Here is a 22,725-nt window from a genome sequence, read left to right as displayed (position 1 = left end):
GGCTTTTGTCAGAAGCTTAAAGTATAGAAATTAAAACTGGGTTTATTTTCCTGATGTAATTGGATGTCCGAGCTGGCTAATCACTTGTATTCTGAAGTAGGGAGGTGAAAAGTGCAGTGGGTAGACTTGGCCACCTGTCTGTTTCTTCTTGCTTTGACTGAAGATGTTGCTGTTCCCAGCTCTGAGAGGGCTTTTCGGGCTCTGTGGGAATTTCCTTGGCAAACAAAAAATGGCTTCATCTCAAGAGCCCTTCTTGGTGGTCAACATTTGGAACAAAAAGAAAAATTGCAAAAAGAGTTGGACAAGTGTTCCGTTTGAATATTATTCAACACATTTGCAGCTTGTATCTACATCTCCTTCTTTTCCATCCCCCAACCCCCAAGAGAATTTTAAATGAACATATGCCAGGCTATAACTATATTTTAGTTAAATAAAAAGTTTTATACCGTATACAAGTGCTTTATTAGAAACTTTGAAGGAGTGTTGTCAACTGAAATGGCTAATAAAAAGATCAGCCAACACTTTTTGTTTTTACATGTTGGGGCATATTTGCAGATTCTACTACTCCCCAATTTCCCTCTCAATAGGGAATCTCTGCAGAATAAATTTATGAGGAGGTCACACCATGGGAAGAAGTTTTTCCTGTTCTTCTTTAGAAAGAGAAGAGCTCCCCACTGTTTCCAGCTCACTTGTCTGATTGATCCAGTGGCTGGTTGATTTAGGTGTCTCAGCAGAATCTCATGACCTTATCAGTCACCAGTACAGCTTTCTGGTTTCTCCATGTGTTACCCACCAATGGGCTGACTTTACTCCCTAGAACTGAACTGAAATGAAAACAATGATTCTTTTTTTCTTTTTTTTTTTTTTTTTTGTTGAGACGGAGTCTCGCTCTGTCGCCCAGGGTGGAGTGCAGTGGCCAGATCTCAGCTCACTGCAAGCTCCGCCTCCCGGGTTTACGCCATTCTCCTGCCTCAGCCTCCCGAGTAGCTGGGACTACAGGCGCCCGCCACCTTGCCCGGCTAGTTTTTTGTATTTTTAGTAGAGACGGGGTTTCACCGTGTTAGCCAGGATGGTCTCGATCTCCTGACCTCGTGATCCGCCCGTCTCGGCCTCCCAAAGTGCTGGGATTACAGGCTTGAGCCACCGCGCCCGGCCAACCATGTTAAAAGGACAGCAGTAATGTTTTCTGTAATCTGAAAGCCAGGGGTTAATCATGCCAAGATGACATTCCTGACTAATCAATGTTCCATGCATACACATATAAGAGGGTAGGAAGTAATGAGTCATTGCATAGGGAGTGATGGTAAACCTTGAACTTCAAAATTAGCTGTACTCTTCATTTGGTAGCTCTGATAGTATTGAGTCTACTGCTATGTAAGCAATAACTAACAACTAGCATAGATTGGACACCTACTTACAAGTAATACTTTGGGGTTGGTACTGCCAACTGTATTTTACATATTGGCAAACTTGAGGCATGAAGAAATTAAGTAATTTCCCTAAAGTTAAATAACATCTAAGTGGTAGAGTGGCATCCTAGTCCTAGTACCTGTGCTCTTCGTGAGTACAATGAGTTCTTCCTAGTTGGATTAGGGTCTTTTTAGGTCCCTGAAAGCCACAGTGGAATAGACAGGTATTCAATCGATGTTTCTGGCCTTTGGTTTGTCTTTGAGGCACACATCATGCTGAATAGGCTAATTATCAGAATTACTGTTAAAAAATGAATAATTAAAAAATTTTAAGGGTGTTATGGTGACTGGATGGATGTTTCTGCTGCCACAGTGATTAAATACTCAGCGTTATGTGCTGCTACTTTGGATGTGATTGGTGTGAAGGTCAGTGAAAAAAGATTGATGTAATAAAAAAGTATAATCTATGATCTCAGATTGTGAGTCTATATCTTAGCTGATTATTCACACCAAATAAACTGTGGTGCTGACAGTAAAGTGCAGCTGGAGTTCAGTGAAAGACACAACTGTGTGGGCCAAAGCCATCAATCAGAAAGGAACCAGGGACTTTAGAAGCAGCTTTCCATTCTAGAGAACAAAAATAACAGAAGAAAAGAGTTTTAACCAAATAAAACATTCTTCCTTGGATAAAAGGTTAGGTAAGAAATGGGAGCAATAAACTGGAATGCAACTATCTAGAGTTTAGCAATACAAGTAAAAGACTTAGTTCATCTAATAAATGGAAAATGTTGTGGCTTTTAGAATTATTTGAAATAATAGCCTAAAACTTTCCAAATTTGAGGAAATACAACATTTCAATGTTAATTTTTTTTTGTAATTAGTGTCACACATAGAATTAGTAAAAGTAGATTAGTCAGTTGACTTGTCCACAGATCACAATGAAGAGAGAGTTAACAATACCTTTAATTTACAGATCTTCACTTGTGCTTTGCTAAACCCCATGGTTTTTTGACTTCCAGGCTGTTAAGTATTCATTCTCACTATAGATAGAGTCAACCGTAGTTCATTTAGTCTGATAAATACACATCATTATAACCTTAAAATTTTGCTCTGGTAAGAGAAAAAAATGATTATTATTGAACTTTTTTATTAATAAGCTAAGATATAAACTCACAATCTGACATCATAGATTATACTTTTTTATTATATCAGTCTTTTTTCACTGACCTTCACCAATCACATTCAGAGTATCAGCATATAACATTGAGTATTTTAATCACTGTGGCAGCCGAAGCATCCATCCAGAATCATAGGAATAGCTTTGAACACTTAAATAAGCATGGTAAACCTTAACTCTTCTGAACTTCAGTTTTCTGATTCATAAAACAGATATTATACTTCAGTCTGAACTGCTTTTTCTAGTTGTTTTGTGAAAAGGAAAATACACTTCCATTTTCATTATTTAAATGGGCTACTACATTTTTATTTTTGGTTTTGTTTTGCAGTAAGATTTGGTGGGATGAAAGTCCATTTCATTTACATATCATTCCTTATCTTTTAAATTTGCACTGTTAATTTGGTTCTTTGGTGTTCATGCTCTTAACTTCACACTATACTACTCTATCCACACTCCAAAGAAATTATGTCCGATTGTCATTTCATGAATGTTATTGAATGCACATTACACTTGGACCCAAATTTCTGTTTTTCTCTCTGCTTTTCCAAGTCTTACCTTTACTTCAAAACTTGTCAAGTGTTGCTTTTTCTTTATATCCATCCTTGAATATTCCAGCTCATATTAACTACTCCTGTTTTGAATTTCTAGTAGCATCTAGTACTTATTATTTTCATCACAGATGTGGTTTGGCTGTGTTCCCACCCAAATCTCAACTTGAATTGTATCTTCCAGAATTCCCACCTGTTATGGGAGGGACCCAGGGGCAGGTAATTGAATCATGGGGGCCAGTCTTTTCCCTTGCTATTCTCATGATAGTGAATAAAGTCTTATGAGATCTGATGGGCTTATCAGGGGTTTCTGCTTTTGCTTCTTGCTCATTTTCTTTTGCCACCACCATGTAAGAAGTGCCTTTCCCCTCCCGCCATGATTCTGGGGTCTCCTAGCCATGTGGAACTCTAAGTCCAATTAAATCTCATTTTCTTCCCAGTCTTGGTTATGTCTTTATCAGCAGCATGAAAATTAACTAATATAGTAAACTGGTACCAGAAGTGGGTGTTGCTGAGATACCTGAAAATGTGGAAGTAACTTTGGAACTGGGTAACAGGCAGAGGTTGGAACAGTTTGGAGGTCTCAGAAGAAGATAGGAAAATGTGGGAAAGTGTGGAACCTCCTAGAGACTTGTTGGATGGCACTGACAAAAATGCTGGCAGTGATACGAACAATTAGGTCCGGGCTGAGGTGGTCTCAGGTGGAGATGTGTAACTTGTTGGGAACTGGAACAAAGGTGACTCTTGTTATGTTTTAACAAAGAGACTGGAGGCATTCTGCCCCGCCCTAGAGATTTGTGAAACTTTGAACTTGAGAGAGGTCATTCAAGGTATCTGGCGGAAGAAATTTCTAAGCAGCAAAGCATTCACAAGGTGACTTGGGTGCTGTTAAAAAGCATTCTGTTGGCCGGGCGCGGTGGCTCAAGCCTGTAATCCCAGCACTTTGGGAGGCCGTGACGGGTGGATCACGAGGTCAGGAGATCGAGACCATCCTGGCGAACATGGTGAAACCCCGTCTCTACTAAAAAAAAAATACAAAAACTAGCCGGGCGAGGTGGCAGGCGCCTGTAGTCCCAGCTACTCGGGAGGCTGAGGCAGGAGAATGGCGTAAACCCGGGAGGCGGAGCTTGCAGTGAGCTGAGATCCGGCCACTGCACTCCAGCCTGGGCGACAGAGCAAGACTCTGTCTCAAAAAAAGAAAAAAAAGCATTCTGTTTTAGAAGGGAAACAGAGCATAAAAGTTCAGAAAATTTGCAGCCTGACAATGCAGTAGAAAAGAAAAACCCATGTTTTGAGGAGAAATTCAAGCCAGCTGCAGAACTTTGCATGAGTAGCAAGGAGCCTAATGTTAATCCCAAGACCATGGGAAAATGTCTCCAGGTCATGTCAGAGACCTTCATAGAAGCCCAGAGGCGCAGTAGGAAAAAGGCCTCTGGCCTTCACAGGCCCAGAGGCGCAGTAGGAAAAAGTGGTTTCGTGGGCCAGGCCCAGGGTCCCCGTGCTGTATGCAGCCTAGGGACTTGGTGTCCTGTGTCCCAGATGCTCCAGCTGTGGCTGAAAGGGGCCAACGTAGAGCTCAGGCTGTGGCTTCAGAAGGTGGAAACCCCAAGCCTTGGCAGCTTCCACATGGTGTTGAGCCTGCAAGCGCGCAGAAGTCAAGAATTGAGGTTTGGGAACCTCTGCCTAGATTTCAGAAGATGTATGGAAATGCCTGGATGCCCAGGCAAAAGCTTGCTGCAGGGGTGGGACCCTTATGGAGAACCTCTGTTAGGGCAGTACAGAAGGGAAATGAGGGGTTGGAGCACCCACACTGAGTCCCTACTGAAGCATTGCCTACTGTAACTGTGAGAAGAGGGTCTTCATCCTCCAGACCCCAGAATGGTAGATCCACTCACAGCTTGCACTGTGCCTGGAAAAGCTGCAGACACTCAATACCAGCCCATGAAAGCAGTCAGGAGGGAGGCTGTACTCTGCAAAGCCACAGGGGTGGAGCGGCCCAAGACCATGGGAACCTACCTTTTGCATGAGTGTGAAAACTGGAGTCAGAGGAGATCATTTTGGAGCTTTAAAATTTGACTCCTGCACAGGATTTTGGACTTGCATGGGCCCTGCAACCCCTTTGTTTGGGCCAATTTCTCCCATTTGGAACAGCTGTATTTACCCAATACCTGTACTCCCATTGTATCTAGGAAGTAACTAGCTTGCTTTTGATTTTACAGGCTCATAGGCGGAAGGGACTTGCCTTGTCTCAGATGAGACTTTGGACTGTGGACTTTTGGGTTAATGCTGAAATGAGTTAAGACTTTGGGGGACTGTTGGGAATACATTTTCAATTTTTGGACAAGTTCAAGAGAGAGGCAGCTGTAAAATAGAACTCTAGTGTGAGGTTCTTTTTGTTTGTTTTTGTTTTGGAATGGATCTGAATTTAGAATGATTCCACATTGATTAGTTCCACAGGGGTATATACAGGCAAATTTTATATTGGTAGTATTCTATTTCCCCTCTCCTTTCTTGAAAATAACAAGCCATTAACCAGCCTGTGGTAGTGCATTAATCATTATTTTTACATTGATGCAAACTATTGTGATTTTTAAAGCTGAGACTGTAGAAAGCTGACAAAGCACTGTGGGCATATATAGCAAATGAAAGACAGGCTTTTGTGCTGAAAGAGTGTAAACAAAGTGTCACTCATGGCTTATAACCATTTGATGACTCCCTGTTGCCTTTATGATAAAGCCCAGAATCCTTGGCATGACCTTCCAAGACCTGCATTATCCTGCCTGGTATCTCTCTCCAAAGCTGATGTGCCAGGTTTTCTCCCATCCTGGCTTTACTACAACCATATGGTATTCTTCCAGTTTCACTAGCATGGCATTCTCCCTCCTACCTTTGGGTCTTTGGACATGCTGCTTTTGTTCATTGAAATGCTCTTCCTTGTCCAGGCAACTGGTGTTCTCCCATTATTTCTCTGTAAATGACACCTTTTCAAGGAAGTTTTATGTGACACGCCCCCCTCGTTTCCAGTCTCTGCCAGGGGCTGTAGTTATAAGCTGTTACAGCACATGATGCTTTTCTACCATGACACCTACCACAGCTGTCATCAAATAGTTGCTTATTTTAATTTTTGGACAAATGTTTATCTTCACCCATAGGCCATTTGCTTCAAAATTGGAGAAATGATGTCCAGCAATCTATGGTTCATGGACCATAGCCTGCCAGTAACTTGCTTTTGTATGGCTGGCAAGCTCAGCATGGTTACAGTTTTAAAAAGCAGTTAAAAAAAAAAAAGAGAATAAGTGACAGATACTGTATGTTTGCTCCTAAAGCCTAAAGTATTTACTGTTTGGTCTTTCACAGAAAAAGTTTGCCAATCTGTGGTCTTAAGTTGTTGCTATACATGTTGAGTAGGAGACTGTAAGTGTCAGTGGCTCAAGCCTGTAATCCCAGCACTTTGGGAGGCCAAGATGGGCGGATCACGAGGTCAGGAGATCGAGACCATCCTGGCTAACACGGTGAAACCCCATCTCTACTAAAAAATACAAAAAACTAGCCAGGCAAGGTGGCGGGCGCCTGTAGTCCCAGCTACTTGGGAGGCTGAGGTAGGAGAATGGCGTAAACCCGGGAGGCGAAGCTTGCAGTGAGCTGAGATCCGGCCACTGCACTCCAGCCTGGGCGACAGAGTGAGAATCCGTTTCAAAAAAAAAAAAAAAAAAAAAAAGAAGAAGAAGAATATAAGTGTATTTATGTACTACGTTTTCTTTTCTGAGCAGGGCACTTCATTGTAGTGTGGCATCTATAGGGACTAGTGATGTTGCTGTAAGCACTTTGACAAACTGAGGGCTGCATGAACATCAGAAGGTTCTTACCTGGGTAGACAACTGTCCTTAAAGTGTGTCGATTAATAGCCAGTGTAAAAGTGGAAGAGGTTTCTAATGCCATGGTACTTTTTAGCTTGTATTGCTCTGCTAAGCAACTGTATTAGCAATTTAGATTAAGACATAATACATTATTATCAGATTTTCAAATACACAAAACTAAAAAAGTTAGCCATCTAAAATTTAAGTAATATAATTAAGATAGAGAATAATCTTGACAGGCTTGAAACCACAGGAATTTCACAAGAGTAAGATAAACTATGTAAGTTCTAAATGTGGAGCGAATAAGAACATGAAAAATGCTACTTTATTTGAACAGAAAGTTTATGACTTTCAGCAGATTTAGACTCTTCAAAGGTGTCCATTACTCAGAAATAGTTGAGATGTAGTTGTGGTAACAGTGTAGTGAGATGCCTGGGCACTAACCTAAGAAGAATAATAGAAGTAACTCATCCAAAAGTTTTAGAAATGAGAAGTCTTGAAGGATACAAGGCTCATGAAAGTTGCCTTCCAGTGAGAGAGAATAGATTTATTGTTTTTAGCTCCAGATATAAAATTGCAATAGCAGATGAATGTGTTTCATGGAAGCAGATTTCATTTCAATGTAAGGATGAATTATATAGGAAATTGAGCTTTGTCACTAATGTATATATGAACTTTTTAAAGTCTTTCTTTGCACTTAAGTGCTACAGTAGGTATCAGGACTACAAAAACGAACAGCACACAATCCCTGCTCTCTAGGAGGTCTCATTATAGACTGTGAGATGAATCGGTAAATAATGTAGGATGTTAGATGTCCTAGCACAGAGATGGAAGTATGAATTTTGTCAGGAACTGGGGAGTGGGCAGAGGTGACTCTGAATTTAACTCTTGAGTTGATGCTCCTCCTTTCACTGTAATGTACCAGAAGAAGCAAATGACTATACGTTAGGAATGTATTCACTGCGTGGGGTATTATAAACTAGTCAGTCTTTAAGTAATTTAAAGACTTTGTGATTTATAGGAATTAAAAAATAAGAAGCCGACTTTGGGCTGGACCTTAGAACAAAGGAGTGAAGGGATCTCAGGTCATTATGTCAGTTAAGTAACCATAACCTACTGGTGACTCAGCCAGAAGCCCTCTGATGCAGATGAAGAACCTCTCAACCAAACTTCCATATAGTTGTTGCCTGCTTTTGTGTCAGAGCCTTATTTTCCTCTTGATTCCTTTTTTCTGCTTCTTCAGTATTCTTTATTGTTCTAATTTGGTACATGTTCTGAGACCTCCGTGAAGGGTACATTAAAAAAAATCTGCTAAATAAATAATAGCATGACTACTACAGATTTAATTATAGCTGTACAGCTGCCTGTTTGAAGTGTTCTGCTGGGGCCATATGTTCCCTTGTATATCTCAGCCCTGGAAGGACCTGGTTTAATTGTTTCCCAGCTTATAGTATTGAATTCTCAAAGAACTGCTAGCAGTCATTTGGAAGTCAATAGATTGTGTGTTTTACCTCAACTGTCTTCCTGCCAATGGATGTTTTATTGACAATTTCTTGTTAGATCCCAAGTAATCAGATATTAAAGCTCTCATCCAGACAGGTCTTAAGAGCTATGTTGACTTGTTAGTTTTACAGTCTGATTTTTGTCATCATATTTGATGTGCTAAGTGAAAAATACTTCTACATTTAAGCACTTTCCCTCAATGGCTTTTTTGAAAAAAAAAAAAAAAAAAAAAAAAGTATTTTAGTGGATGATTCTTTTAACTGTTTTCTGTCCCAGTGGTATGGTGGGAGCGGAAATGGAAGAGGACTTGGGAAAGGGCGCTTGGTGCTGTTCTAGGAATATAACCTTGAGCATGTATTTAGCTTCTCTGGTACACAGGAGAGCCAAGACTGAGCCCTTCTAGGACCCATCCAGTTCCAAAATTCTGTGATTCAGAATCAGCTGGGAAACATACTCTTGCTAGTGAAATGCGTCTGGAAGAGAGGCGTGGTTGTTCCTTTTCCCACTGTGGTGGTCTGTGCATCTCTTCCCCCTTGTGCTTAGAAAGCCCAAATTTCCCATTTCTTGAGCTACAAAAATCTTTCAATATGAACTCTGTTTAGAGGTCAAAGCCTCATAGAGTAATAGAGCTGTGACCATTCTTATGTACTTTTTCAGTGCAAGGACTGTCTAATGCAGTGGTTCTTAAGCTTTTCTCATGTCAATTGATCCATTTGAGCTTATAATGAAACTGTGGATGCTTTCATCAGAAAAATGCAAAATAAATATGTAGGACAAAAAGTGGTGTGTAATTTCCAGGTGCCCATGCACTCCCTGGATCCCCATCAGCCAACCTTAAGAATCATTGCTCTGTGCTTTGATAAGAGCCCTGACATCTCTATTTTGTTCTGAGTGAAGGGATCTGCAGGTGAGGTTGAGAACAGTGAAGTAGAGGGCCTAAGGCCCGAAGCACCAGCCCTGAGCTTTGAATGGTGCCAAGGGCAGAGCTTTGTTGGGTTCATAAACTGTGCTGGGGTGGAGCAAAGGGTGAGAGAAGCAATGGAAAGTGTTTTTTCCAGTTTCTGCACAAGATAGGCATTCTGCATAAGTGTTTGTCAGTCCATTAACTTTTATTTATTGATTATTTTCAAACTATTAACTTTTAACTCTTGGTTGCCTACATTACCTCTGATTATTCTACCATTTTACCATGCATGCCTTGAACTTCTTAAGAGAGAAGTCTATGTTTTTGATTAGTTACCCCAACCGGGGTATGTGCAGAAGAGAACGCATGTAAAACAATTCCCCTTAAACTGTATTTTTTAATTTTTCTTGAAGTCACTGGCCCCACAATGCTTTTTTATTTGTCTATTTGTTTTGATTTCATATGGTTGCTCCTTCCACAACCTTTCTTTCCTAATGGCAGCTGGAGTTTGTGGGGCAGAAAGAATAAAAGAAGCCCTATGTTTAGCATCTTTCTTTTTGGGGTGGGTGAGGGAAGACTATTAACAGATACTGCTTTTTAGATAATAATAGGCAAGGCAAAAGTTAGAAATAAAGCATTTCATTTTAAAACAAAGTGTTCCTGCTGAACATAGTCATTCAAGGATAAGGGTGTCATTCTGAGGGAATGCAGATAATTAAAATGGGTGCAGTTATCGTGAGGAATTATATTTGTTTTACAGTGTAGTTGCACTGAACCACCCACGCTCACCTTAGCCTGTGGTTCATTTTGCAGCCTTAGTATGGGATGCTCTCTCTGCAACATTCTCAAGCTAAAGTGCATGCATCTGTACACTTGGTAGAATGAACTTACCTAGAGAGGTTTATGTATGGATAATATGTTTTTAAGTCTATGATACAAACTGGTGGAAGAAATTTCTTTTTAAAGTTCAGATGATTGTATATCTGAATTCAATGTGGTGACAATCTAGCTGTATTTTATTTTATTCCCTTGGGAGAGAAAAATTTTATTTTTGTCAATCACCTCTTCCCCTTTTTTCTCGGATTATATTAGAATTCTAATGTGATTATAATTATTGGTACCATTTATTGACTACCTACTATACTGTTTCAGGTACTGTGCTAGGAGCTTTTACCTATATCATGTTGTATATTATCATTAACCTTACTAAATGTAGATGATAACTTTGTAGTCTTCTCAGCAACTGTTGCATAGGTTAAACTTTAAAAAATTTAAGGCACAGATATTTTTAATGCACAGCTGAATTTTCAATGATGTATCTGCGAATCACTAGTATTGGTGAAATATTTGCTTTTAATGTTGGAGAGCACTAAGCATTTGAAGAAATCATATTCTCGTGTTGTATGTCATGCTGGATTCTTCCTGCTCTGTCACCCCCTTTATCCAGGCATTTAACTAGTCCTATACATTCTGCCTTTTAATTTTTCTCAAATCTGTCTTCAGCATTCAGTCCCAGTGGTGCATTCTTGATTCAGGGCCCCATAATAGTCCTCCATGTAACTTATTTATTGAGGGACCTATTATTTGCTCATCATTGTGCATAAATAATTTCAAAGATCACCTCATTTACTCTTGTGAACTCCACAAAGTAATCATTTATTATTCCCATTATACAGATGAGGAAACTCATTTGAAAGAAATGAAGTCATTTGTCCAACGTCCCTCAGCTAATAAATGGAAGAACTGAGATTTGCTTCTAGCTCTAATTCCAAAGCTCATTCTGCTTTTCTCTGCTTGAATTTAAAACACTAGATAACAATTAGCAAGCTTAGCATGGTGAAGCCTGGACTCTGGAGACAGCCAGGCTTTGGTTTGAATCTTCATTCTGACTTTTCTAGTTTTGTGATGTTAGTTATATATAGCAGTTTCCCATTACCTGAGTGAGGTATGTTCCAAAACCCCCAGTGGATGTCTAAAACTGTGGACAGTACCAAACCTTACATATACTGTGAGTTTTCATATACTGTGATAAAACTTTAATTTACGAATCAGGAACAGTAAGAGATTGACAACAATAATTACTAATAAAATAATTACGACAGTATTCTATAATAAAAGTTATGTGAATGTACACTCACTCTTGCTGTCTCACAAAACATCTTATTGTACTGTATTCACCTATTTTCAGGCCCTGGTTGACCATAAGTAACTGAAACTGCAGAAGCGAAACCTTAGATAAGGGGGAATTTCTACATCTCAATTTCTTATTGGACAAATGGAGACCACAATAATAACTTACTTATAGAAATGTGGTGGGAGTTTAATAAGATGATGCATACAAAGTTTTTGGTCCAGTCCCTGGATTGATTTAAAGCATTTTAAATTATTATTATTATTATTATTATTATTATTACTACTACTAGTAATTTTAGAATTATTATTGAAGCTCTTTGTGCCTGTTGGTAACAATGGTGTCTTTAGAATTCAGTCTTACCAATATGAGATTCAAAATCTTAAATTTGGAAGGAATTCAGTGTACAGCTGTTCTCCCAAAGAAAGACTCTTTTTCAAAATCTCACTGAGAAATCCCAGACAAGGGTAGGACTTTCAGCCACTTCAGCAGGGAATTTTTTTAAACAATGAATGGTAGGGACCCCTGGTCATACGTTTTGGAATTCGTAAAGGCCCTTTGCTTCTTACCAGAAACCTTTCTGAAGTTGACTACCACCAGATGGAGTACTTTTAGTGGAGCTCTCAGTGTCCCTGCTTGTTTCTATGCATGGTATAAAGATGCCACAACACAGGTATGAACACATGGATTTCATGTGTTTAACAAACATTTACGGAATGCTTATTTCAAGGCCTTGGCTTTGTAAGGTACTGAGGAAACAAAGTTGAATAATACATGATTTCTTTTCATAGGGTACTTTAGACCTGTCTATAAAGTACTTGTAGTCTAATAAAAGTCACAGCCAAGTCAGTCAGTGAATGCCTAGTGATAAGCACAATTTCAGAGGTAAGGCTAGGGAAAGTCCCGGAAGGTGGGGGTAGTCAGGAAAGGTGGGGGTAGTCGGGGAAGGTGGGGGTAGTCGGGGAAGTTAGTCTTTTCCAAAGGCCTAGCTAGAGTTCAGAGGCATAAGTGGAATTTTGGGACTTTCCATCTTAGATAGATGAATGAATACTTCAAGTCTACTTCCTTCAGGCATGGAGCAAGTGACCTGTATTTATGTACAGTGGAGTTCATGACACAACAATGAAAGAGGAAAATAACTTCTTACGAAAGCAAAAAAAATACCTAACTTAGCTAGCACCTAGAACCTGCAGTTCTTGTTTTTCTTTAAATCTTTTTTAAAGTGCTGTTGTCTTTATTTGGTCTTCTCCTTTCCTTGTCTCTGTCCCACTTTATTTTATGCAGTTAAATACTATTAAATACTTTAAAACATGCTCATTAAACATTTTAAAGGTTATCCTTACAGAGCCAAAACCATCATAGATACTTAATTAACACTGCTTTGCTGTATAAAAGACTCTGATATTTCAGGAAAATAGCTTCTGAACTTTGGGTAGTAAAATCAGTTCCTCAGACATGTAAAGGTTTCACCATATAGTGAAGTGAATATTCAAGTCATGGCCTGGCCTTAGCCATATGAGTTTGGTGAAGACCCTTACACTTTTGAGACTTAATTTCCCTCATCTGTAAAATGGTATAATAATACATTTCTTACAAGCTTGTTGTAAGAATTCCAGTAGCATAGTACATATGAAAGTGTTTTAAAAACTTTAAGTAGCTATATGCATATTGACAATTAAAAAAATATATATAATGTGAGACATTAAGAAAATGTGACTTGGAGATATTAACAAGTTGATTTTTAAACTAGGGCAGTACTTGAAATTTCATCCTGTTTAGGAAATCAGAACGAATGGATTGTACTTAATGTTATATTTAGTTTAATAGCCATTTGTAAATGTGCTGCTTTGCAGAATCATTTGCATTAATGGTGGTGAGATGTCTATATTTGGAAGGAAAAATTGGAAAATCAAATTTTTACCCTTGGGATTGTTTTCGTTTTGAAGTAGTGTTTTTTTTTAGAAATGGAATAAACAAAAGTAGAAGAGATTCAAAAAGTAAAAACATGTCACCAGAGCCTTTTGGCATCTTGTCTTATTTGATGATTTTGTCTGTACTCTTTCATATTTCATACACACTGGAAATCTCTGCATCATAACTATTAAGTTCCAAAAACATTAAAAATGATTGTCTAAATTTTGGATTGTATGGGCTTTGCTCAAGCAATAGCTCTTTTTAGGCCTCTTAGATATTAGGCCAATGGTATGTAAATTTAGTCATTGGAAATATTCTTCTACATCACACCTTTAAGATAGCCTGAAGGGCAATCAGCATTTCCATTAACAACAAAACAAAAATATGTTTCTAGTAATTTTTCCAGTGGTTTTCTTTTATCACACCAAAAGAGTCCTATCCCGTCAATTAGCCTAACAAACACTTAAATAATATCCTTATTTATTATAAAAATTTAAAGGTATTTTTTCCTGCGTAGTCTAAGAATAAAAGGCAATAGCTGATTAAGTTTAGAGAACACTGAGTCTTATCCCTTTTCTTCTTCTACCATTTCCTAGTTGGGCAACCATACAAAGAAGCGAGATTTAGAAATGGAATGTTGAGGTGTGTTTAAAATGGTATTTGTCCAGGCTATTCAGGAACACCCAAACCCTGTCCTCAGCTCAACACTCTCTCCAGAAGATCATTGGAGAAATGTGTACACAGAGAAACAAAGACCAAGGTACCCTTTATTGTTGACTGAGGCTTTGTCTTCAAACCCAGAAGCAGAACACTGGTGAACTATGCAGAGCCTTCTGCTTTGTCTTCTAGCTGTGAATAGCCTTGCAGCAAAGCAAGCTGGTTGTACTAGGCCTGCTCTTTGTACTTGGAACCAAAATTGAATCATGGGTCTTCCTTCTCTTCTACAATGAAAGGCCAAAATATAGCTTTCGGTGGGAAAAACTCCTGTCTTGTATAAACCAAAAAATATCTGAGACAAGTCTCAATCAATTTAGAAGTTTATTTTGCCTAGATTGAGGACATGCCTGTGACAGTGTGAGGAGGTCCTGACATGTGTCCAAAGTGGTCGACTACAGCTTGGTTTTATACATTTTAGAGAGACATAAGACATCAGTCAATATATGTAAGATGTGCATTGGTTCAGTCCAGAAAGCCAGGACAACTCAAAGCAGGGGTGGAGGTTGGGGCGGGGAGATGGGCATCCAGGTCATAGATGGATTCCAAGATTTTCAGACTGGCAATTGGTTGAAAGAGTTTATCTAAAGACCTAGAATCCAGAGAAGAGAGTGTCTGGGTTGAGATAAAGGGTTGTGGAGACCAAGTTTCTTCTTATGCAGATAAAACCTCCAGGTAGCAGGCTTCAGAGAGAATAGATTATAAATGTTTCTTAGCAGACTTAAAAAGGTGCCAGAAGATCAAGGAAAAGACCTGGAAAGGGAAAGGGATTCTCTATAGAATGCCAATTATCCTCACAAGAGATAGCTTTGTAGGGCCATTTCAAAATATGTCAAAGGAATATATTTTAGGGTATAATACTTCAGTTTCTTTCAGGGCCTTCTATGTGCCATATGATGCTATACTAGAGTAAGGCTGGAATTTTTTATTCCTACAATAAAACTCTTTTATTGCTACAAAAAGTCTTAAGATCTCTGTTTCAATGTTAATGCTGGTCACTTGTGTATGAATTCCATGGGGAGGAGGGTATAATGAGGCGTGTCTTACCCCACCCTTCCCATCATGGCCTGAACTAGTTTTTCAGGTTAACTTTGGAATGCCCTTGGCTGAGAGGAGGGGTCCATTTAGATGGTTGGGGGGCTTAGAATTTTTAGTTTACACTTGATAGTCAAAACAGAGCTGGTGTAGGATAATTGTCTTTAGAATTCAAAAAGTTCACATAAGCCCCCTACTTCCCCATGTATGGAATAAGGGGGCTGCTCAAAGGTGTGGGGAGGGTGGAGATAGGAACAGCCTTCTATTAACCAAAGAAGCCAATTGTAGGCAATGTACTAGTCTCTAGCCATGATGCTCTCAGATTTCCAGAGTTTGAGACTGTGTGCTCCCATAGATACACATAGTTCTTGGTAGGTGAAACCTATTTCAAAACTCTCCCAGTGATAAATTTTCACAAGGCTGTCATTGATGGCTTCCTTCTACATCCCAGCCCTTGTTGGAGGCTAATTTTAACCTAAGAAAAATATAATTGCTAAGGTTATATTATATTTATCTAAAGTAATGGAATATTAGGGTTTGGTTACCATTGGATGTTAAAGGTGGGAAGATACCAACTCAGACATAGCTTGGGTGTGGTGTGTACATTTCTATAACTTCTAATCTTTATAAAAATCTTTAATGTATGAGTTACGGCTGTAAAATATATTTTTAGTTTTTTACTGTCCTTTATTTCCCTTAAGGATTCCCTGCCAAGGGAGTGCTACATATATGCCATATTTGCAGCGAAATAGCAATTTATTGAGAAATTCATTATAGTAGGTTTTATTAAAGTAAAACACACATTGGGTGTGCATAGATAGATGCACAAATCATGTTTACTTGATGATTTTTCACAATGTGAACACACCTATATAATTGTCACTCAAATTATGAAACAGAACCTGAGCAGTATTATATATTTGTTTTTAAATTCATTAATTTCTTCTCTAGTTTTTATTTTCTTCCTTCTGCTTTCTTTGAATTTAATGTTCCGTTTTCTTATTTTTTGAGATAATATATTTAGATCATTAGACTTTAGCTTTTCTTTTTTTTAACATTGACAGTTAAGGGCATGAATGTTACTGAATGCATGTTTGCAGCTTCATTCCACAAATTTTGATATGTCATGTGTTCATATTATGAGTAATACTGACTTTAACAAGCCAATGATACATATTATCTCTAGGACAAGTATATTGTTTTTAAAATAGATTCCATTTAAATTCCCATTTTGAAATAAATATTTTAAAAATATGAAGTTATTTCAAAGTCTGTGTCTGATAACCACAGTATATAATTCTCCTTTAAGGTTATTTCTAATTTGTGTTTTTCCCCCCTCTTGGGATTCCAGTCATTTGATCTTGTCTTCTATTATGTCTAACAACTTCTGATTAAATGTCAGATATAAAATATCCATAGTAGAGATAATTTTTATACTCTAGATGATATTATCTTCCTTTGGAGATTACATCTTTTGCTTTTGGCTGGCATTTGGGTTAGGGGCAGGTCACCTTAATATTCAGCCTGGAATTAAGCTGATTGGAAGCTGAATATAGTTCACCAAGTACATAGGCTTACAACCATCTTCACAGAATCTAAATCTTGGGATTCACAGTCTCAGAGATACCCGCCATGATAGAGAAATATAGTTGGGCCTATGAAACAGACTCTGAGTAAACTTATCTAACCAGCCACATAGATGAAAATGTCGAGTCTGGTTTTTTTTCTATTTAATTGTCTTACTGTAAGAGAAAGAAGTCAACTTGCTTCCTGTCTTCATGGCACTTTAATGATCCCATTAGAAAGAAAGTCCCATTGAATTTATCAAACTCTTAATTCATCAAATTGGCCACATTCCCTGAGATACAGAGAAGAGGAATAAATAGGCAGAGGCAGAAACCTGGTAAGGTGAGAGAACACTTTTTTCTACCTTAAGAGTTAATATTGTTGTTTGCATATGGTAAATGAATAAATTCATACTCAGAGAGCATAAATACCTACTAAGATGTTGTTAGACCTGGGCTCTCCCTTACACTTCTGAGTTTCTTGAATCTTAAGGTTCTATAGTATGTAATTATTTTCTAATACTATTATTTTCAGCACTACCTAAAAGCCAGTCTCAGTGAGATTAAACTGTAAGGTGGCCATAAAAGTTTTTCTTTTAGACCAAGACATTTTTGAGAATGAAAAGAGGTACTATTAGTCATTACACCAGGACAATAGTGTAAACTGGGACTGTTATGGGCCAACTGGTAGGTATGGTGATCTTACTTTACTACTGATACAGATACCTTCTGCAATGGAAGGTCGTGGAATTGGGTGACATTGAATGATTTTGAGCTTACCACATGAGTTTGTTTGAAAAATAAGAGCTGAAAATACCAAAAAACAATGGAAGGGTGGGGGACAGGAGAAAATTAGCAGGAAGAAGAGAAAATAAGCTAAGAAGAAGAAATGAAGAGAGGAAAGAACAATAAGAATGCCAGAAATCAGATCTTTGCCCAGGAAAACAGGTGAATGTTAGCATGTGGACATGAGGCAGGGTAAATAGAAAACAGGTACAGATTTGAAGATTAACATAGAATAATACAGCAATGGGTGTAAGCTTTGTAAAAAGAATGAGAAAATATGCTCAAGTTTAGATGATGTTATAATATCATTTATAGCAAGGACATTGAAGAGCCTACAGGATAACATTCTAGTCAATCAGATTTAAAGGACAAATCGTGAGTATTCCTGGTTATAAATAACACTTTATATCTGCCCAGTGACTGAGGAATACTATAATATCCTGGACCTACAGGTGATGCTACAGGTCTGAGAGCAATGCTAAGGAAGCTAGGAGGACATAATATTAATCATATGATTATCCCACCCATATAGAAAACCTAAAATATGTAAACTGCTTTCATAGAAGGCAGAAGAATCCAAGACCTGAGTGGAGTGTGAAAGATTGAACTTTAAAAATAGCTGTGTGTCATGCATATTACTTGTATATGAATAACTTTTCCATCATCACACAGAACTGTCATCTCAAGTTAAGTGACCTCTTATGCTAATACTGTGGTAGCTGGGTTGTTGTTAGAAAACCACTCAGAAAATAAGAAAGGTTAAAAAAATTGTAAGATAAAACATTTATAGCAGAAGGCAAAATATATACTTCTGAGTAACCATAGCATGACTATACTCTGGAAGAAAGAATACAGGCTAGTGTGAAAGGAACCTGGAATGTAACATCTGGATTCACAGAGCCGGTGTTAATAGCCTGGTGAAGACAAAAAGGTCACAAAATCAGTGAACTAGTCAAAGTATTTTTGAATAATTGTAGTACCACAAGGTAGCCATTTAAAATTCACTCCTTTGAAGCCTACGTTGGCTAAACGAATTTTTTTTTTCACTCTGTGTGTTCTTGTAGTTGACCGTGCATAAAGTCCAGGCTGGTTATTTTTTGAAGAAACAAGTTACAATCTATAAGAAAGGAATGTTCAATTTTACCTTAGGAATTCAGTCCAGATGTATTTATTGTGATTTCAACCTGATATGAAAGCCATATATTCTATTCTTGTTTTCTCTTTTATTGTTCTTTATATTTCCTGGTCCTATTTACCTTTTTGTTTAATCTTTACATTTTTTTCTAGTACTTTATTATTGTTCACAGTTTATTGTATAAGCCTAGAATTGGTTTTCATACTTTAGCCATTACTTTTCCTTTATCAGATATTATTGTACTTGGAAAAGATAATGTGTGAATCAGTGTTTGATAAACCAAAATTATGGGAGAGATTTTTAAACTTTGACTTAGAGAAGAACCTTTTTTGAACTCTGTTACTAGGTGTGATTGGTGTGTCTTGTGACCTCCCATTGCACAGTGTACTTTTCATATGACATTTATGTTTCCTTTTTCATTGCAGCATCACAGGGTGTCTGTTTTCTACAGTGCCTTCCTGTTACCAGGCTTTGAACATTGTAAGCACCCATAAAGTCTGAGGACAATTAAGTACACTTGAGGATGGGATTAGATGGAAGATGAGAAAATTTCTGTCCAAAGCAGAATTTTCTATTCTGATTCTGTATTATAATGTGCTTTATTTATTTCCCCATGGGAGATAAAGCATTCCTAGGTATACTAAAGTTTCCAAAAAAAAAAAAAAAAAAAAATCTGTAGTATAGACAGTTGTTTAATTTCATTTAACCTGCTGTTCCTCACATTTATCTACAAATATATTTTGTATCTGGGCTCCGCAGTAGACAGAAATGCACCTCAAGTTAATTGAAGCCCAAAAGGAGATTTAGTGGCTTATGTAACTGGGAAGAATTTTTGGTGAGTTCACAGAACAGACAAGCTGCAGGATGTCACTGACTGAGACTGGAGACTCAACATTCTTTCTCTTCATCCATTTTCCTCTTTTGACTCTGCTGGTTACATTTTGGGTGCTGACCCCACTCTTTCCTGGTGTGGATAGTCTTGTGCTTTTTCAACATGGTAGGGAACAACCTCAGCTGAAAGGGAACATGTTGATTTCTACACTTCTAGATATTGATTTTTCCAAAAGATTTGGTCCCTGTGATTGGCCTCCATCCTGTAGAACAATCACTCTCGTCAGGGGAGGAGTTTACTAAGATTGGCTGTATCTAGGTCTTTTGTCCACATATGCGGCCTGGGTGGGATGTGTAGAAGCCACTTCTTTAAGAAGAGAGTTAGGAAGGCTTGCTGGGAAGAGCAGAAATAATAGCCATCACTCATCATTCAACAAATATTTATTGAACCTGTTTCCTCGGCTCCTCAGGCACTTTTCTAGGCACTAGGGACATAACACTGAACAAAATAAATGAATATTCCTACCTTCAGGGAGGTTACATTGCAGTGTAATAAAAAGGCAACATGCAAATAAAATGAATAAAAATGATAAGGAAAACAGTATGTTTGACTACAATAAGTACAAGGCAGATAAAATAAAGCAGAAGAGTAGAAGTATCTGTGGGGAGAAGGGAGTTGAAATTTTAGTGTGTCCAGGGAAAGCCTCTCTGATGAGAATGTAACAATTAAATGTCAGAAGGAAGTGAAGGAGGGAGCCCTGCATACATCCCATTCAGAGGACACAGCAGATATGAAGGACCTGGGGCAAGTGTGCCTGGTGTGTCTGAAAGAGGACATAGAGAGTAGAGTGTTGGCATGGAGAAGACCATGGAGGACATGGAGGGTAGAGTGTGGGCAGTAGGTTCCAGATTTAACCTTTAAAATCCTAACTTTTGGGGGCATTTTATGGTCTTCTGGTCTGATTTCTAGTGCTACAGAGTCCATTCCTTCATAATATTTATTACAGCTGAATTATGTGAGAGCAGCTGTTCAGGCACCACACATTTTTATTTTAGAATAGCTATTGGTTTCTCTTAGCTATTGCCTTAAAATATATACTCCTAATTTTTGAGTATGGGTATAGTGATTGCAGTACTGGTAAAATGATTTATGGAAGAATATAGTCAACTGTGAGATAATCTGCATGTGTTGTGAGCAACATAGTTGCTGTGATAAATCCAGCCAGTAGGTTCCAGATTGAACCCTAAAATCCTTATTTCTTTGAGCATTTTATGGTCTTTTGGCCTGATTTTAGTGCTACAGAGTCCATTCCTTCATAATATTTATTACAGCTGAATGATATGCAAAGCAACTGTTTGGTACCGTGGAGAATAAACTGCTGTTACCCTTGTGAAACTTGGGAAAAGACACTTTGGCAAAAATTGATTCAGAAATGAGCACTTATGAAGTTCCCAAGGAATTGGGCTGAGATAGTAGAAAGTCGTGTGCTGAGCTCTAAAGGCTGTTTATAAAAGACAGGCGTGAGGAAAAGGCAATTTTTGATAAGAAGTGTAGGAGTGTAAGTATATAAAACAGAAGAGGATTATGATCAGGTCAGCTGCCTAACTCGAGCAAGGAGTCTGCTGGAGAAAATGGGAAGTGAAATGAGATTATTAGAGACTTTTGTGTTCTGTGTTCATAATGGGAACTCTCTCTGGAGAGAGTGAGGAAGATTATTCTAGAAATGTTATGTCGTGTGGGTTTGGGCCACTTGGCCATATTCCACATTCTGCTTTGTGTTATAGGGGACAATTTATAATTGCAACTTCCTTAGGTAATAATAACAGTCTTGGCAACTTGATGTTTTTTTTAGACCCTTCCCATGGCTATGCTTTTCGTATCTGTAAGATGTAACAAATTTTTTTTTAAATATTAGTATTTCTTGAAGGATTAATGGGAGAAACTTTGGAAAATTTCCTACTGCTTAGAAGTGATTTTGTTTGTAGCATGTAAGATATATATACCTTCTCTTTGCTTTTTTTTTCTTTTTCTTTTCTTGGTTTCCACTAAATTCTTAGCCCTAAGTTCCTTGCTTTTTTGCCTCACAGCTTTCTTCTTATATGAAGTGTCAAATTAAAAAAAAATCTTTAAAAAACCTACAGAGGGTTATGGAGCTTAGGGATTAGTTCTCATGCCACTTATTTTCCCTAATTAAGAACTCTGAAATGGAAGTTGAAAATGTTGGTATAACCTTTTTATTAATGGGGAAATGGGGTCATGCCTGCCACTTCCATCTCCACAACAATCCATTATATAAAATGTTAAGTTCACTGGTACTTTTGATTTGAGGGGAGGGATATTTATATTGGATAAGTATATATCAGAGGTCTGTGTCTTTTGAATGGTCTTCCAAAATTCTTATCTCCATTCTTCCATAATTGTTGAAATATTTTCATTAAGCTGTACTGCAGAGTAACACCTATAAGATAAGCTTTCAAAGTGACTGTGTTAAGCAGCCTTCATTCTCCAAGAAAACCACTTTGTGCCTTCTTTTCTCAAAACCCTACACAACTTCCTCCTCCTCACCATTAGCTCACTAGTATTTAACTGCAAAAATAAGTCCTCAGAAATCTGCATCGTCGTCCCACCAAATCTCCCAATCTCCCCCATTAGTCCCATCTAGTCTGCCTTTCCTGGTTAGGATTGATAAACTCTCTGTGTTCCCATCTGCAGCTAACTTTTCTACCTGTGATGTGGATATTGTCTCTTTTCAATAGTTTAAAGATGCTTAAACTGCTTCTGCATTTATCCCCTATCTCTCCTGCAGCATTAATCTGTCTCTACTAGATCATTCTCACTTACATCCCAAAAGTGCTGAAATATCTCCCATTTAAAAAAGAAATCTGTAAACTTGTTTAAATTTCTTGTGGATTCTGGATATTAGCCCCTTGTCAGATGGATAGATTGCAAAAAATTTCTCCCATTTTGTAGGCTGTCTGTGCACTCTGATGATAGTTTCTTTTGCTGTGCAGAAGCTCTCTTTAGTTTAATTAGATCCCACTTGTCAATTCTGGCTTTGTTGCCGTTGCTTTTGGTGTTTTTAGTCATGAAGTCTTTAGCTGGGAACCAGGAGGAACTTCTCTAAGACTCAGGAATTCTACTTTTAGTTATACATATTAAACAAGCTCAAATATTGAGGTCATAAGGAAAATATTATAAGGTGTTCATTGCAACAC

General features: G+C 38.1%; 1 protein-coding gene across 1 annotated transcript in view; it reads left to right on the top strand.

Moving 5' to 3' along the window:
* Nucleotides 1-22,725, top strand: part of SLC4A4 (solute carrier family 4 member 4) — a 400,518-nt gene that overhangs the window by 232,311 nt on the left and 145,482 nt on the right. The window lies entirely within an intron of this gene.

The sequence above is a fragment of the Rhinopithecus roxellana genome, chromosome 2 (genome assembly GCF_007565055.1).
Source record: "Rhinopithecus roxellana isolate Shanxi Qingling chromosome 2, ASM756505v1, whole genome shotgun sequence".
Lineage (NCBI taxonomy): Eukaryota > Metazoa > Chordata > Mammalia > Primates > Cercopithecidae > Rhinopithecus > Rhinopithecus roxellana.
Note: the sequence above shows the minus strand (reverse complement) of the source record. Positions and strands in the feature narration are given on the sequence as shown.